Here is a 17758-nt window from a genome sequence, read left to right on the forward strand (position 1 = left end):
ATTTATCTCATAATTAAAATAAAATAAGCTCAACCAAACTCCCTTGCCTGATTTTGCCTTATTTATTAATAATATAACTCAAATAAATCAGATTGGAAATTTTTTTTCCCACAAATTGCAAAATTTTAGGGGGGTTTTGCCAGAAAACCCCCATATTTATTCGGCTAAACCCAGTGCAGAGCATGATAACTTTCAGTAAGGTGCCTTGTCCCATTGACTTATACAGGACCTTGACAGGTCTGAGATGGCGGATTTTCGGATTCACGCTTTTTGCAGCATTGGGGTATAATACATCTCGAAAAATTCAAGTTTCTGTCCCAAAAAGCCCGACCAGATAAATTTTTGGTTCACATTTTTGTGGTTTAATAAATAATCCCCTAAAGGCAACTTTTATAAGGAAGTGGCTCGGATCATACAAATGCACCTGGGTACTTGCATAGGAATCATTTGGCTGCATTTTTGTAATTTTTTAAGGGTGATTAAACATGATGGGTTAAATCACCCATTTGCCTCAATTTTAAAAGTTTTGGGGTTAATTTCATAATCTGCAAGGTTGGAAGCTCCACCACAATATCTTATTTTCTCCCCTCTGTATTTCCTTTATTGGGATCAGCAGGTTGAATTATTATCATCCCTAGTTTCTATGAAATTTTCAATATTTTCTCAGTGCCTTCCTTATAGCCTTCCTTAGCCCTCGTACTGTGTTATAACTCTCTTAAAACCAGCCACTAAATGGATTTATAAAGGCAGAATTATCAGAAATAAACCCCTATTATGTTAATAGTTTGTGCAACGTTGTTTCAGAATTGCAGAGAATACAAATGGTCAGGCAGATGCTGCTTTTAATAGCAATTACCTATATAAATAACTGTAAAACCATTGCAAATTGTTGGTAAAAGGAGAGCTAAAGCTGAACATAGAAGTAGGTTAGAAATGCTGCAAAATATGATATTGGTTTCGTTACCAGCTCGTGGCGACCACAGTCTATTAATAGTGAAGATCTATGAATCTGAATATGCCCCCAGTATCTCTTCAGCTCCTTTTCTGCTGATTCAAAGATCATGCTCTGGGCTGCTGTCAGTTCAGGTGCTGGCTCACAGTATACTGTATATGTACAGTGTATCAAATTCACAATACAAGGCTGATTAGTAATTTTTTTATATACATGTTATTTGGCAGCTCAGAAATCATTGCAGTCTGCGTCAGATTATAATAATCAGCCCTGCAGCAATAACTTTTTGACAGATATAACCTCATTTTCTGCTTGATTTCTGATGAGAAGAGCCAGAGGACACTGAACATGTGCAGTGTCACCGACATGCCAAAAGTTCAAATACGGCAAGCTCCAGTTGACAATCTTGAAGGCCTGGATTGTGGCTGTTACAGAACTGCCGAACCTCTCTGCTGGTATAGGTGTGGGATCTGTTATCCGGAAACTCGTTATCCAGAAAGCTCTGAATTACGGAAAAGCCATCTTCCATAGACTCCATTATAATCAAATAACTCAAATTTTTAAACATGATTTCCTTTTTCTCTGTAATAATAAAGCAATACCTTGTACTTGATTCCAACTAAGATATAATTAATCCTTATTGGAGGCAAAATAATCCTATCAGGTTTATTTCATATTTAAATTATTTTTAATTAGACTTAAGGTATGGAGATCCAAATTAAAGAAAGATCCCCTATCCGGAAAACCCCAGGTTCCCAGCATTCTACAACAAGTCCAATAACCGTACAAAAAAGTTCAGGATAAAAGAAACAGCAATTATATCCATTTGCATTTTAAGGCTTTAGTTCTCCTTTAAATAAAAACGAAACAGTGCTTAGAATTACATGTTTATTACATTTATTTTATTTCTTTGGGTGGGGATCGACTTAGTACTGAGTGGTATTTAAAAAAAGTGGCAAATGCTATATGACATTTTTTCATCTTTTGGCATGTTTTTCTAGATCTTGCTTTGTCCTTTCTATATTAGAAGACAAGAAGTTAAAATCAAGCCAATGGGAGGAAGATATTTGAACTGCTTTGAGAGAGGAAGTCCACAAAATGTTGTTTATATCTGGAGACTGTCAGTGTATAATATCTATAATATATCTCCTCTTTATACTTATAATCCTTCTGTAGTAATGTATATACATTTCCTCAGAAGTGAAAGTACTCAAACCAATTTATAGTGCTATAAAAAATGAAGAATAATATTTACTGCCCATGTATAACTCCAAGAATGCAGTTTTTTTTCTGAAAGGAAAGGATAAGTGTTAATTCAACTCCCCTGGTTTTTAGACAGCATTACAACCTCTATGTACCCTTCCTGACTAAGCTTTAAATCTTGCCCCTTTCATGTCAGAAGGTTATCACTTTACTAATGCCTAGTCTGTAAAAGCTACATATGGTATGAGTCTCTGGGATACCAGAAATACTTTTATGTGAAATTATGTCACCTACACAGAGCTAAAATAAGAACATGTTATCATCCTGTACCATTCTCTTCCTCAAAATCACATTGGTGGTTTAAGCATTATAAGGGTCATTTTAAAGTAAAACTATATCAAAATACTTTTTGATAACTTTGTGACATTTTTGTTAAAGGGATTCTGTCATGATTTTTATGGTGTAGTTTTATTTCTAAATGACGCTGTTTACACTGAAAATAATTCACCTACAATATAAAATTGAACTCCTGATCCAGCAAGTGTATTTTTTTTTATTTATAATATTGGTGTGTAGGTGCCATCTCAGGTCATTTTGCCTGATCCCGTGGTTTCAGAAAGAGCCAGCACTTTAGGATGGAACTGCTATCTGGCAGGCTGTTGTTTCTCCTACTTAATGTAACTGAATGTGTTGCAGTGGGACCTTGATTTTTACTATTGAGTGCTGTTCTTAGATCTGGTTACCTTCCCATTGGTCTGTTGTTAGGCTGCTGGGGGGGGGGAGGAGGGGGGTGATATCACCCCAACTTGCAGTACAGCAGTAAAGAGTGACTGAAGTTTATCAGAGCACAAGTGACATGACTGGGGGCAGCTGGGTAACTGACTATATATCTAGCCTCATATCAGTGTCCTTATCGGCACCCAAAATCCAGAACCAATGCTAGGCTCCCTGGTCTCAGCTCTTGCTTCTGCCTTTAACAGCTTCACTTCGGGAGGAACCCTCGCCTAATTGGATGCCACCAGGTGTTATAAAGAGAGGAGACAAGCTAAGGGTTCTGGACGAGCAGAGGGGCACGGGTCGGAATACAGATTTCAGAATAGTCGGTTACTAGGCAGGGGTCAGGATCACGGAAGTCAGATTAGTCAGGCAGGCAGGGGTCAAAACAAGAATCAGATACAAGACAATAACAGGAACGCACCCAGGAACTCACAAAGACGAACTAAATAACGGGCAATGAACGCAGTACTGAAGTCCCTTTAAATACCCTTAGAATTTTGCTGTAGTGTTGTGAAATATCTCTCAGATATCTGGCTGCGCGTCCTGCGCCAGAGCCCGCCCCCCTCTAGTTTTAGGTACTTGTACATCTTATCATCTGTGGGCCGTGGATTGAGCTGTACCTAGGGTTGCCACCTGGCCGGTATTTTACTGGCCTGGCTGGTAAAAATGTTGCTTGATGCCAACGTTATTTATAGGAAAAAAACCACAAAATTATAGGAAGAGCTGTATTTTTTTCCAGAAAAGCTGGCAACCCTAGTTGTACCCAGTTTTGCACCAAGGCTAATAGGGGTCCACTTTTCCCTATAGGATAAACGCTGGTAAACGCTAAAATGTTATTTAATACCACTCCACATTACCAGTACCGGTTGATAATACACAAAAGCCATAAATATCTTGTAAATGATATCCTTATAAACGGTGAGTTCTAATGTCATCTAATGTCATCAGTTATAGTTCTGATGTCATTTCTGTCACATGACTCACTAAAACTTGTGTATTATAATAAATAAAGTCTCACCAGTTGCAAAATATGAGGATATTAGAAGTCACCTCGGAGTTCCATGACCTGTATAAAAACACTCAGCCTTCAGCCTCATGTTTTATATGGTCATGAAACTCCTCGGTAACTTATAATATCCTAATATTTTACAAGATGGGGTACTTTATTCACTGTATTATCTATACTCATGTGATATCACTGAATGTCGTGCTTTCCCTTTGAAATTGTTTATTTCCCGGTATTGTGTGACGCAGAACTACGAATACACGTTTATTTCGTCACAATATTACGCGATTGAGGCGTGGTATCATCACCCGGGCACCAGGTGAAACCTGACCTGCTCCCACACACCTAGACCTTGCAACTCAGCTTTAGATGGTTCTGTAACCAGAGAACATAGGCAAGGGCGCCGTGACGTTGCGAGTGGGCGTGGCCTTGGAGACCAGCGAGTAGCGCAGTACAGAGGGTGCGGCCTTGAGTAAAGGGCGTGTTGTTGTTGGCGGTGACACGACAGGTGGGCGGAACAGAGGGAGTGACGCTGCGTGTGTGTTGGTGTCCGTGTGAGCTGCGGTTTGTGATTGTGTTCTGTCGCGGGCTCCTGGCTGGGGATTGGCGGCGCTCGGTGGAATCTGGCTTCCCGATGAGTTAACGAGGTTGCGGCTTATAAAGGGGCAGGGGTGAAAGTGTCAGGTTCTCTGTATCCCGGGGAGTATAGAGGCGTGAGGGATCGATTACCTTATCTCAACCCTGTGTCTGCTTCACATTCATTTCAATGTAATGGCTCATACATTCTGTGCATCGCTGCTACACTACAGACAGCACGGGGCAGCTCGTTATGGACAATAATTCATGTTAATAGCCCTACAGGCTGCATAGGAATAGCACAGCCATGGGATCTGTTATCCGGAATCATTGTTACCTGGCCTTCCGGATAAGGGGGAATTCCATGATTGGGAAGAGCATGCTTTAAGAAAATGGCATTGTAGTATTTATCGATAATGGGTTTATGTTTAACAGATCCCATGCCTGTGCTATATAACAAAAGCCATGAAGATCCTGTAAATTAAATCCCTTTAAACAGTTCTTAGTGATGTCATCAGTTATAAGTGATGTTTTACAATATCCTTTATACTTTACTTCATTTACTATATATAGCCTCCAATTTACAGGATATTACATTAGCTCTCAACTATATAGTACTTGTACAGTAGGGATTATAATAATAATAAAGTACAGTTATTATATCAGCAGTACATTCCTCATACAGTATGGGCAACAGTAATGATATCACTTGTATACGTTATAGTAATGCTACCAACTATACATGTCTTATAGGTTTTGATAAGAACTCCCTTAGTTTGCTTTATATAGTTTAGATTACATAATGTTTATATAGCCATGGGTTCTGTTATCAGGAAAAGGTCCGAATAATGGGAAGGCCATCTCCCATAGATTTAATTTTATCCAAATAATCCAAATTTTCAAAAATGATTTCCTTTTTATCTGTAATAATAAAACAGTAGCTTGTACTTGATCCCAACTAGGATATAATTAATCCTTATTGGAAGCAAAATCAGCCTATCGGGTTTATTTAATGTTTAATTGATTTTTCTTTTTTAGTCGTATGAAGATCAGAATTACAGAAAAGTTCCATTATCTGGAAAACCCCAGGTCACAAGCATTCTGAATAACCGTTCCCATAGCTGTAATCATTATCTGCTGTATATACAACACACAAACAACAATCCTATCAGCCATGTTTGCCTCATAATGTTTGGATCGTCATATCTGATTGTATGTGTTTACAATCTATATAATAACACTGCTTTGTCTTGTACAATTTGCCTCGTCTAATGTATGTGTCTAATACAGAATGGATAATAATGCTACCATTCATATAGGCCTTTAACGGTTTGGCTAAGGATGTTGCCTGTATATGTCTCATACTGTATGTATAATAGTAATAGTAGCATCTGTACAGGGTTTTATACAGTCTGCGTAATATTAATGCTCTGAGCTATAATGCTCTAATGCACTATGGATAATAATACTCTCAGCACTTCTAAAATATCCTATCACAATATCCTATTGATAATAATATTGATAATAATAATAATAATAGCTACAGCATTGCTTGGGTAATAACACTAGAGAGGTCTCATGCAGTTAGAATAATACTGTATTGCTGCTGCCTATATATCATACAGAATATAGTGACAACAGCCCTAATGTTCTCATGCAGTTTTGATGGTGATCCTTATCAGCCTCACTTGTTTCATACCATTTAGAAAATGACAGTGCTTCCAGTCATACCTCAATGAGTATTGTGTTATAGTATTTGCTTTAAAGGTCTTATACAGTGTGATATAGGTCTCATACAATGTTTATAATAACGTTATTGGCTGTACAGGTCTCATATAGTGTTTAGAAAAACGAGCTCAAATCAGAAAATACTCCAGGTCATGTAGAAGTCAATGGTAGAGGTCATTTCAACCATCTTAAGATGTTTGTAGCCTTCATGATGTACGGGGGTTTTTTTCGGTGGGTTTCGCTCGAATAATTTGAGCGATATCTAGGTTTTTTTTAGCAGAAAACTCAATTAATACAAGTTTTTCACCGCAAATTTACCGATTCAATTCTTTACAATTGAGTTTTTTTATATGCATTAAAAAACGTTTGAGTTGTGAGTTCATTTGAGGTATAAAAAACCTCTAAAACGTGACCTTTGATAAATAACCCCCTTAATGTTTACATGGTTTTCTAGTAGACATAAGGTATGATGATCCTAATTGCAGAAAGATCTGTTATTCGGAAAAACCCCCATGAGCATTCTGGATAACAGACCCCATACCTGTAAATCCATATCCTACCATATCATGTGTTTATGATAATTATAAATCCCACTCTTTCTACCCAAAACTTTTTCTCTGTGAGTCCTAGAATTGTTGCACCTTAAGGTGGCCGTAGACGTAACAATTACGATCTTTCTTGGAAACGATCTTTCCAAGAAAGATCGTTCGTTTCAATACACACGTGTAGAGCTGAATCGTCAGATATACAGATAGAAACAATAGAATTCTACGATTCATCACTAACAATGGCCGATGTTCAGGTCCCTTCAAGGCACCCGATCAAAATTTTCCATCCAGCCCGATCGACGAGCCGACCAATATCCAAGTCTTCTGCCGATATCGGTCGGCTCTTTTTCCATCATACATGCACCGAATATCGTACAAAAAATTTGTTTCTCACGATATTATCTGTGCGTCTATGGCCACCTTAAGTCTGTATTAATAAATAACTTACCGAAACTCCACTTGCACTCCTCTTCAGAAAAGGCGATCTATGGATCCATCTCGCAGCGCTCGATTTCTCCTCCCTGCCTTCCTTATAGGAGATAGCCAGGGAGTGCCGCATGATGGATCATCGCCCTATCGCCCTTTTCTGAAGAGGACACAAGCAGAGTTTTGGTAAGTTATTTCTTAATAAAGACTTAGCGATTTAAAAGTTTAATTAGTCTTTGTGGTTTTTTTTCAGTCTATACTAATGAATTTTAGAGAAAAAAAATTGATGTTACTGGTCCTTTAAAAGGCAGCTGTGTTTGAGCAATATGAGTTCATGTAAGGTTAATGCTAAGGATAGTGCATTGGAGGTGTATATTGGAGCACCACCAGCAGCAGTGAGGTTGCATCTTGTATAGGTGTTTTCTTTCATATATGCAGATACACTGCCTCTGCTCTTTATGTGCTAAGGCTGGCACGATAATCGGTATGTAGAGACGTAGGGTGAGATTATATTTGCCTGCAGCTGCCTCCCAGCTCTGATTTGGAGATGAGCACAGATCTCTCAGGGGAAGCCAGACCCATGTTGGTATCCCCGTTGGCCAGCTGGATTTGAGGAGGATTATTTTCTGGTGCATTTGAATGTCTGGTAATTTAACAAAGGCTGCTTGTGATTTGTCAACTGTAATGGCCTTTGTCATGTAAATGCTTTAGTGTTTACTGTACTTTCACTGATCTCACAGGATCACTCTTTTATTAGTGAATTCGGTACTTGGACACTCATGGAAATGGCTATTGAAAATAGCAGGGGACAAAAAAAATTCATGATCCCCCCCCCCCATCATGATTTTTTTTTTGTCACCTGCTATTTTCAGTAGTAAATATGTGTTTTTTTTTGGTGGGTTTTGCTCGATAACTCAATCAATTTGCGCTATCCGAGTTTTTTCAATTTGAATTTTCGGGTTGTTAATGCCGACTTCACGTATTACAGTATTTCGAGTTTTTTCTTAAATTAGAGAAAATTTGAGTTTTGAGTTCATTCGAGGTATTAGCAAAAAAAAAGAAGCTGACAAAGATCTAAAAATTCCACCTTTGATTAGTTGATACAATTCTTACCTTCTTTGCAGAATCACTGAGTTTCATTAAAGGCAGTTGTTAGAATTGATGCAATAGTTGCTAATACTCCAGAGATGCTGCTGAGAAATGTATCAACTAATTGTTGCAAAATTGGAACCGTTTTCTGCACCTGAATTACTGAGCTGCCAGACTGAAACACCAGCGACAGGATCATTAAACGTTAAAGGAGAAGGAAAGGCTAAAACTAAATAAGCTTTATCAGAAATGTCTGTATAAATACACCAGCAAACCCTCAAAGTAATGCTGCTTGACAGAGTCCTCTGTCAAAAGAAACACTACATTTCTTTCCTTCTATTGTGTACTCATGGGCTTCTGTATCAGAATTCCTGTTTTCAGCATAAACCTCCAGGGCTAGGGCTTGAGCATGCTCAGTTTGCGCCTCTGCTGTAATCTGAGCCCAGAGCTATGAGTGAGCAGGGAGAGACTCAGGAAGTGATGTCACACCAAGCAAATATGGCAGCTGCTATCCTAAACATACAGAGAATTCTAGAGCTGTTTACTCAGGTATGGTAAAGCATTCTGCAGAATAAATATAGTGTTATAGCTTGCACTACTGTGGCTAATCTATTGGCAAAAAAATGCTTCGGTAGCTTTCCTTCTCCTTTAAGTGTAAAAACAAGGAATGCACTGAATCCAGGATTTGGTTCGAGATTGGGCTAGGATTCGGCCTTTTTCAGCAGGATTCAGATTCGGCCGAATCCCTCTTCTCGGCCGAACCAAATCCTAATTTGCATATGCAAATTAGGGACGGGGAGGGAAATCCCTTGACATTTTGTCACAAAACAAGGAGTTAAAAAATGTTTTCCCCTTCCCACCCCTAATTAGGATTCGGTTCGGTATTCAACCAAATTTTTCGTGAAGGATTCAGGGGTTCGGCCGAATCCAAAATAGTGGATTCGTTGCATCCCCAGTAAAAACCACGAAAAACTCTAATACAAAATGTCACCAAATAAAAGCAGCATAGAAGTTAATCGGAGCTGCACTGATCCTATTGGATTTTTTTAGCCGTTCAGACTGTTAGAGGGTTTCAGATTTTTTTGCGGCTAGTTCTTATTTGAAAAAAATAAAAATTTTAAAGGTTTTAGAGAGATTCATATTTTTTCCTGCACTTATTTTAATCCATACGTTTTTATATTCGGATCTTTAAGTAACTTTCATGGCATTTATGATTTTACAATAAATAATCGTGGTTTCAAAAAGCTATAACACCACTTAAATTGGACCTTTAATAAATGGGCCTCCCCTTTGCTCATAGGAGCAGAAATAATCTGTCAAAACAGAATAATTCGACTTGCTGCGTGCGTTTTTTCGCTAGGCGTCGATTCGATGAAAAACGATTGTGGAGTTCTACCCTTAAACTGCACAGTGCACTTGCCTTTTAAAAAAAGCACTCTTATGTGAATAGGTCCCTAAATCTATGTTTTCACAGGTGTTTTCTTTTTCAAAGGACTGGTTGTTAAAATATGAAGACAGTGTCTCGACAATCTGCAGCAGCTCATTGCATCCTTGTTACAAAGGGCCCCACAGTCTCAGCATGTTAAATGAGTGGTATATCCTTGAATGCACAGCACCACATACATTGATTAATATGCCCCAGGGACCACAGACTTCTAACATAGAATCCAAGGGTATTTGTAACACTGAGAGGTCATCGGAGGTCTGTAAGCTCTCTCGTTTGGTATTTATAGGTCTCTATGTGTTCCTTATATGAGGATTTTATATTTGTTACCTTGCACATGCATTTACCTAGCATGTGGCAGTGCAGCTAGAGGTCTGGATTGATGGACCAATCAAGTGACTTAGAGGTGCCTAAGGGGTGCGATGGTTCTTTGTAGGACATTAGAATAGACGGGTATGGGACCTGTTATCCAGAATGCTCAGGACCTGGGGTTTTCTGGATAACTGATCTTTTTGTAATTTGGATGACCATACCTTAAGTCTACTAGAAAATCATTTCAAAATTAAGGGGGTCATTTATCAAAGGTTGTTGGCTTTTCGAGGGTATTTTTCAGTCAAAATTTGGGTAAAAACAAAAAAAAACATTTATTATTATTATTTATTATTTATTATACCCCGATAATGGAAATAGCTTGAATCTGAAAATAAACCATCTTAAACCTGTTGAGGTCATGTAGAAGTCAATGGCAGAGGTCCCTTGAACCATTTCATGATCAAATCCGTTTGAGGGATTCAAGTTTTTTTTTTGTCTAAAACTCAATCAGAGTATTCGAGTTTTTCACCCCAACTACACTGATTTGAGTTTTTTTTTGTCCATTCAAGTTTTTTCTTAAATTAGAAACCATTCAAGTTGTGAATTCATTTGAGGTCTGAAAAAATTCAAACGTTGATAAATAATCCCCTATATAAACCCAATAGGCTTGTTTTGTCTCCAGTAAAGATTAATTTTATCTCAGTTTGGTTCAAGTACAATGTGCTATTTTATTATTACAAAGCAAAAGGAAATCATATTTAAAAATGAATTATTTTGATAAAATGGAGTATATTCCCGTAATCAGGGAGTTTCCAGATTACAGATCCCATACTTGTACAGTACTCTGGACCCAAACACATTAAATTATGGATAAATGACCAATCACATGAAAAATCTTGGATATCGTTGATCTCTTAGAATATTCTGTTTACTCACTTCCTCCGTAGAGTAGTGACAATCGCTGCCATGCTGGGTTATATTACAGGGACTTGTACACTTGCCAGTTTTTGGGTCAGGAAGGAATATGTCCCCCATGAGGTTACTCTGGTTGTTCTCTTTCCAGGTGGAGCGTGTCTGTTTTCTTTCCTTTCAACATAGTAAAGGTTAAAGCTTTATATAAACCTATATATATATATATATATATATATATATATATATATATATATATATATATATATATATATATATATATATATATATATATATATATTCAATTTAGCAGCTGGGGCAATTGTTTATAGATAACTAGAATTTATTAAATAGGGGGTTCTCTTCCATTTATTAGTAAAGCATAAAGATTATATTTTAGTGCAGGCATCTTCAGACCTCTTGGATTCCGGGACAGTCTCTCTGGTGGTCAGGCCCCTGTGTTGTCATAATGTAACATATAAAAGCCCTGTTATAGATGTCACCATGATATAGTTTCAGGAATATCCAGCACAGTAAGCGGGCACCCACCGAAAATGTACCCAAATTGCCTTTCGTTCAAGCGCCTTCCTCCTTGTAGTGCCTTGGGCTCTCAGGGGCTTGGTCTCACATTTTTGGAACCAATGTTTTATCAAGTGCTCAGAACATCCTGTACTTAAATGGGTGGTTCACCTTTTAGGTAACTTTCAGTATATTATAGAATGGCTATTTATAAGCAGCTTTTCAATTGGTCTTCATTATTTATTATAGTATTTGAATTATTTGACTCTTTCCAACTTTCAAATGAGGTCACTGACCCCAGCTAAAAACAAATGCTCTCAAAGACTACAAATGTATAGTTATTGCTAATTTTTATTACTCCTCTTTCTATTCAGATTCTATGCAGATTGTTTAAAATGCAAACTGGAGAGCTGCTGAATTAAAAGCTAAATAACTAATAATAAAAATGAAAACCAATTGCAAATTGTAGCCCTCTCTACATCATACTAAAAACGAATATAAAGATGAACAGCCCCTTTAAAATATGTATGAATGAGCACTTCCTGTTTGCTCTAGTGATCAAAATAGATGCTGTTATTCTTCAATGGTTTTAGTTCAATATTCACTTGATTTAAGGAAAGCAATATGACAGCTCACACTGATATTTTTTTAATACAGATATGCAGAAAAGAAAAATAGCACTTTTTGGGAAAAAAAACATTTTTCAAGAAAAAAAAAACCCACAAAAAAACTTTAAGACCCAGAATTACAATTTTTATGAATAGGGAAAATATTGTTATATATTGTATTAAAAAGGCCCTTTGGCTTAAAGGAGGATGAATTAAAAAACCCTCATTTTGTAGGCAATTATGTATATGGTGCTGGTTTTACCTTTAGGTGTAAATTAATATTGTCTTTAAAAATGGAGCTGCTCATAGATGTTCTCTGGTCCCTATTTAAAATGATTTGTGGGCGTGTCCTAACGGTCCCTGCCTGAAGCACAGTAGGGGGGGAGCGCTAATCACAGCCCTGCAGTCACACAAGCAAAGTCAGGTTCCCTATCATGTCAGCCTAGCTGCTGATTGGTTCCTATCCTACAGTGCAGTGTGCTGAGTGCTGCTGTTTCCCCTGCACAGCCTGGGAAAGTAGGCAGCAGGAAGTGGAACAGATGGGCGGGGCTAGTAGGGTTTTTTTTTCAGCAATTTTCAATAAAGTAACCAGAAAAACAATGTATTTAAGGCACAATCCTTCTATATATGCGTTTGATGCACTGGTACATTCTTGGTTTTTTTTTTTTTTTTTTTTTACACGTCTTCATGTCTTCTTTTAAATATGCTCAGGATTTTACTGTTAGGCTGTTTACTGTTAGGCTTTCCAGAATGCAGGTTGTGTTGCTTTTCAGTCTGAAAAGCTTTTTGTGTACTGTAGCCATAACCCTTTGAAAATTAGATGTATCAGTAAACAAATAAGTAAGGCAAAACATGCAAATATATATGTCTCTTTTTCCCTTTGTACCAAATGATTCCCACAGCACATTGTGCCTGTGCTTTCCCATTGCTGGGCTTGTTTCATGGGGTATCAGTTTAATCCATGCAGCCGTGCCCTTTTTGCCTAGTGTTTTTTCTCAGCTGTGCCAAAGTTCCATTCATAACTAAGTCACGGCAGGAGCGTAGTCATTGGTGACATTGTGGCGTGGTTGTGTGCCCCCTGGGGGTGATTAACTTAGGAAAGTGCAGGAGTTTCCATTGTTGTTTTAAGCAAATGCTGTGATTATAAATATGAGCCGACCAGACTGTTATTGTTTGACTGCACTGGCTGAGATTAAGCTTTGCCTGTGTACATGTATTTCACTTGCTTTTTTGGCAACATTATGGTCTTGGGTAGGAAAACTTTTTTTTTTTTATAAACATGTATTTCATTGTATTAAATGTTCAATTGTATTTGTGCTCACATTTTCCAGCTTGGCTCTTGTTTAAAAAAATACCAAATCTCCTTATTCCTCAAATACTTTAATTCATTGCATCTCTATTATTGCCATCTCATGTTTGGTGCTTGCTGATTGGTTGCTATGTGTTACTAGACCCGGAACAACTTTACCCCTCTATATTCAGCAAGAGCTTGTGGAATGCAGGCTGGAACTGCATGGAGACGTATAAAGGTTAGTTCTAATATGGGTTAGAATTAGCTAGAATTAGAATTAGTACCAGAAGGTTTACAGTGGAGGATCTTCATCTGCAGGTTTATTATTTAAAAGGGTGGTTTACCTTTAAATTAACTTTTGGTATGCTATAGAATGGCTAATTCTATAATCAACTTTTCAATTGGCCTTCGTTTTTTCTTTTTTGTATAGTTTTGAATTATTTGGATTTTTCCTCTGACTTCTTTCCAGCTTTCAAATGTGGGGTCACTGACCCCATCTAAAAACAAATGCTCTGTAAGGCTGCAAATTTTATTGTTATTGCTTCTTTTTATTACTCACCTTTCTATTCAGGCCTCTCCTATTCATATTCCAGTCTGTCATTCAAATCCGTTAATGGTTGCTAGGGTAATTTGGGGCCCAGCATCCAGATTTCAGAAATTGCAAACTGTATAGCTGCTGAAAAAAAAAGCTAAATCATATTTCATTCTCAACACCATACAAAAATATAATTTAAAGGTGAACCACCTCTTTAATGCCAACATCAGTGGGCCTACAGATGCATTCTAGACCTAATTGCTGGGTTTTCTTCTATTTAAATGCCACACCAATACCCCCACCCCACCCGCTCATGTACAATATGCATTATACTCTTATGTGTCTTCTAATATACACTATGTTTTCCCATCTCATGAGCAGTAGTTTTGCAGATAGTGAATAGAATATTCATGAAGCCTTTTTTGCCTTTAGCTTCTTTTTATAAAAGTCATGAGATTCTGAGATGACTTTTATATCCGGTTACAGCGAGTAATGATGTATAATTGTTCGAAAAGGGCAATAGCACATAGGAAGCAAGATAAAGCATAAAGCATGAAAACTCCAGCATAGGTGACAGTTAGTAGAGGCTCTTGTTTTCATGAGGGAAAAGTGTGACCGGCACCTGTACTGGCCTTTTCGTTTATTTCTAATGGGACAGATGAGGTTGCATTAGGTAAGGGCATATACCTTTGCCCTAATGGACTTCTTTTTTTTTTTTTTTTTTTCAAGATAAATGGCAACAAAATTCCTAAGAAAATACCCCTAGTCTAGTTCACTTATATAGCTTTATGTAACAGCGGAAGACAAATGTGGCATTCAAATAGTGCCTGTCCACTATTCCTTAGTAGCAAAGGATGTTTTGGAGAGAAAAGGAGCTGCCATCCCAGCCATCATCCTAGCAGCAACGAAAGCAGGGAGTGAATTGTAGTTAACTTATTGAAGCCATCATCCCAAAAACAAAGGATTGTGTTCTAGAATGAGTGCCACTGAAATAATGGCTAGGATGTCTGCTAAGGATGCTGGGAGAGAAAGGAAGGGGACATCCTAGCCATTATCCCAGCAGTAAAGGTTGTTGGGTTAGAAAGGGAGTAGATATCCAAACTATCCTATCAGCAAAGATAATGATAGAATGGGAGCTGACATCCTAGCCATTGCCCTTGGAGCAAAGGTTGTTGGGAGAGAAAATGGCTGACATCCTAGCCATTATCGCAGCAGTAAATGTTGTGTTATATGGAGCTGACATCCCAACTATCCTATCAGCAAAAATAATGAGAAACAATGGGAGCTGACATCCTAGCCATTGCCCTTGAAGCAAAGGATGTTGGGAAAGAAAGGGGCTGTTATACTAGCCTTTATCCGAGCATCAAAGATTGTTGGGTTAGAAAGGGAGCAGATATCCAAACTATCCTATCAGCAAAGATAATGATAGAATGGGAGCTGACATCTTAGCCATTGCCCTTGGAGCAAAGGTTGTTGGGAGAGAAAGGGGCTGATCCTCAGCCATTTCACAAAGGTTGCCGTTTTACTTTGCTATACCAGAGAGTCAGCTATTTATGCCAGTGCGTGTAGCTTGGCATCCCTTGAGACTTGTTTCCATGATGACTTTGCCTGCTAGAATATCTTTAGCTGCTCATGAATCAGATGCAGGAGCCATGCCAACAGCTAATGTTATGGAGAGGGGTATCCACAGAGAAATGGACTAGTACTTCGTGCCAGGAGCACTATTATGAACGCTGCCTACAAGGGAGCTTCTGGAGAACTTGTGTTGAAAGGGAGCAGAGTTCTCACTTGCTCTTTTTGTTTACTCAGAGGAGCACTGTATGTGTGCCAGGAAGGCTGGCAGCAAATTTTTGTTTTAGTAAAGATTGTACAGTAAAATGAGGTATGCATTGTTGCACAGCTTATTATGTGGGCACACATTTCATCAGTGTTGACATTTACACAAATGTGCCCAATTGCTTGCCGTAGCTGAGGCATAAGTAACTCTGTGTCCCTAGTGATCATAGGTAAATAGTCTAGAAGCTTTCCACTCCTACGTATAACTGTATACACACAAATAATGAACATTCTCTAAGGGTAGAGACACACGATGGTATTTGCGGGGAGATTAGTCGCCCATCGACAACGCCTCTTCTTCGTTCCCCGCAATGCCTTCCCGCCAGCTAGAATCTAAATTGCTTGCAGGATGGCACTCGTAGGCAACTTTGGAAAACGAATCGTTCAGAGTGCCATCCCGTCGGCGATTTCAATTCTAGCTGACGGGAAGGCTTTGCAGTGAGATTAGTCGCCGAAGAAGAGGCGATTTGACTCAAATCTCCCCGAATCTTAGCGTGTGCCCTTACCCTAAGAGAGTTTGCACTAATAATTTTTGTACATCGTTACTTGGGAGGAAGGAAATGAAATTGTACATTACCTCAATAGAAATAAAAGATTACTTTACATTGTTTCATTTTGGAGAGCAGTAGAAAAGAAGAGTCATTAACAAACTACAAAAAAGCAATGTGGTAATGTTTCCTTTAGAGGAGCAAGATCTAGATCAGGGGTAGGCAACCTGAGGCTCCGGAGCCTCATGCGGCTCTTTATCCTGCTTGCTGCGGCTCGGTCTTGTGGCTTTGTCTATCAGGTTGGCTATACGGCTATACTGCCGTCGCACCTGCGGTTACGGCTAGCTTACTGCAGTCGCACACTCAGGAAGCTGCCAGCAGGTGTGAGGGCAGTATAGACGTCCCAGGAGTGACAGGCAAGACCGAGCCGCAGCAAGATAATTCATCATGGTCCTTACCGCGGTCACAAACTCAAAACAATAGAGGGAAGATAAGCATTGAACTTCAGAAACAGAATTTACATTAAATAGATGAGAACACTAGCATTTAATAGGGTTATTCAGTGTTTAATTTATTTCAAAGTAGTCCTACACATGCACACTTCTCTTCTGTTTGTTTTAAAACGTTTAAAAGTTTATAATCTGTGTTATGTTTTGCGGCTCCAGACTATTTTTCTTTAGTGGAAGAGGGGGCAAAATGGCTCTTTTGATAGTAAAGGTTGCTGACCCCTGATCTAGATAAAGAATAATTAATATGTTAGGGGCTGATTCACTATGGGTCGAATATCGAGGGTTAATTAACCCTCGATATTCGACTAGGAATTGAAATCCTTCGACTTCGAATATCGAAGTGGAAGGATTTAGCGCAGAAAATTAGATCGAAGGATTATTCCTTCGATCGAATGATTAAATCCTTCGAATCGAATGATTCGAAGGATTTTAATCCAACGATCGAAGGAATATCCTTCAATCAAAAAAACTTAGGCAAGCCTATGGCGACCTTCCCCATAGGCTAACATTGACTTCGGTAGTTTTTATCTGCCGAACTAGGGGGTCGAAGTTTTTTTTAAAGAGACAGTACTTCGACTATCGAATGGTCGAATAGTCGAACGTTTTTTAGTTCGAATCCTTCGATTCGAAGTCGTGGTCGAAGTAGCCCATTCGATGGTCGAAGTAGCCCAAAAAAACCTTCGAAATTCGAAGTTTTTTTACTTCGAATCCTTCACTCGAATTTAGTGAATCAGCCCCTTAGTGTAGCTGGCCCATCGGTCAGAAGTTATGTACGTCCTTGTTGCAGTGCATTTGACTCAGATATATTTAGTGAAATGCCAAAGTATGAATTTGTGCTCAAGAGAGCAAAGTGAAGAACCTTGTAATGTGGTGTACCTGCTTCTCCGATTTTATTTACTTGGATGTTCTTTTATCAAATTAGAGTAGGACGTGTATTGCACATCAGCCAGTGATCAGGGGCAGGTCAGACTTTAGACAAATATAAAGATATGGAAAAACGAA

The 17758-nt window shown here is 38.5% G+C and overlaps 1 protein-coding gene across 5 annotated transcripts in view; it reads left to right on the top strand.

Moving 5' to 3' along the window:
• Positions 1–4387: 4387 nt before the first annotated feature.
• Positions 4388–17758, top strand: part of LOC108718775 (MAGUK p55 subfamily member 7) — a 215484-nt gene continuing 202113 nt past the window's right edge. For 3 of the 5 annotated variants that reach the window (XM_041565831.1, XM_041565832.1, XM_041565833.1), the window contains exon 1: positions 4388–4585. The gene's annotated coding sequence lies outside the window, so the exon portion shown is untranslated. The remainder of the gene's footprint in view (positions 4586–17758) is intronic. The other 2 variants (XM_041565834.1, XM_018267208.2) reach the window with 2 other exon arrangements.

The sequence above is a fragment of the Xenopus laevis genome, chromosome 6L, assembly GCF_017654675.1.
Source record: "Xenopus laevis strain J_2021 chromosome 6L, Xenopus_laevis_v10.1, whole genome shotgun sequence".
Taxonomy (NCBI): Eukaryota; Metazoa; Chordata; class Amphibia; order Anura; family Pipidae; genus Xenopus; species Xenopus laevis.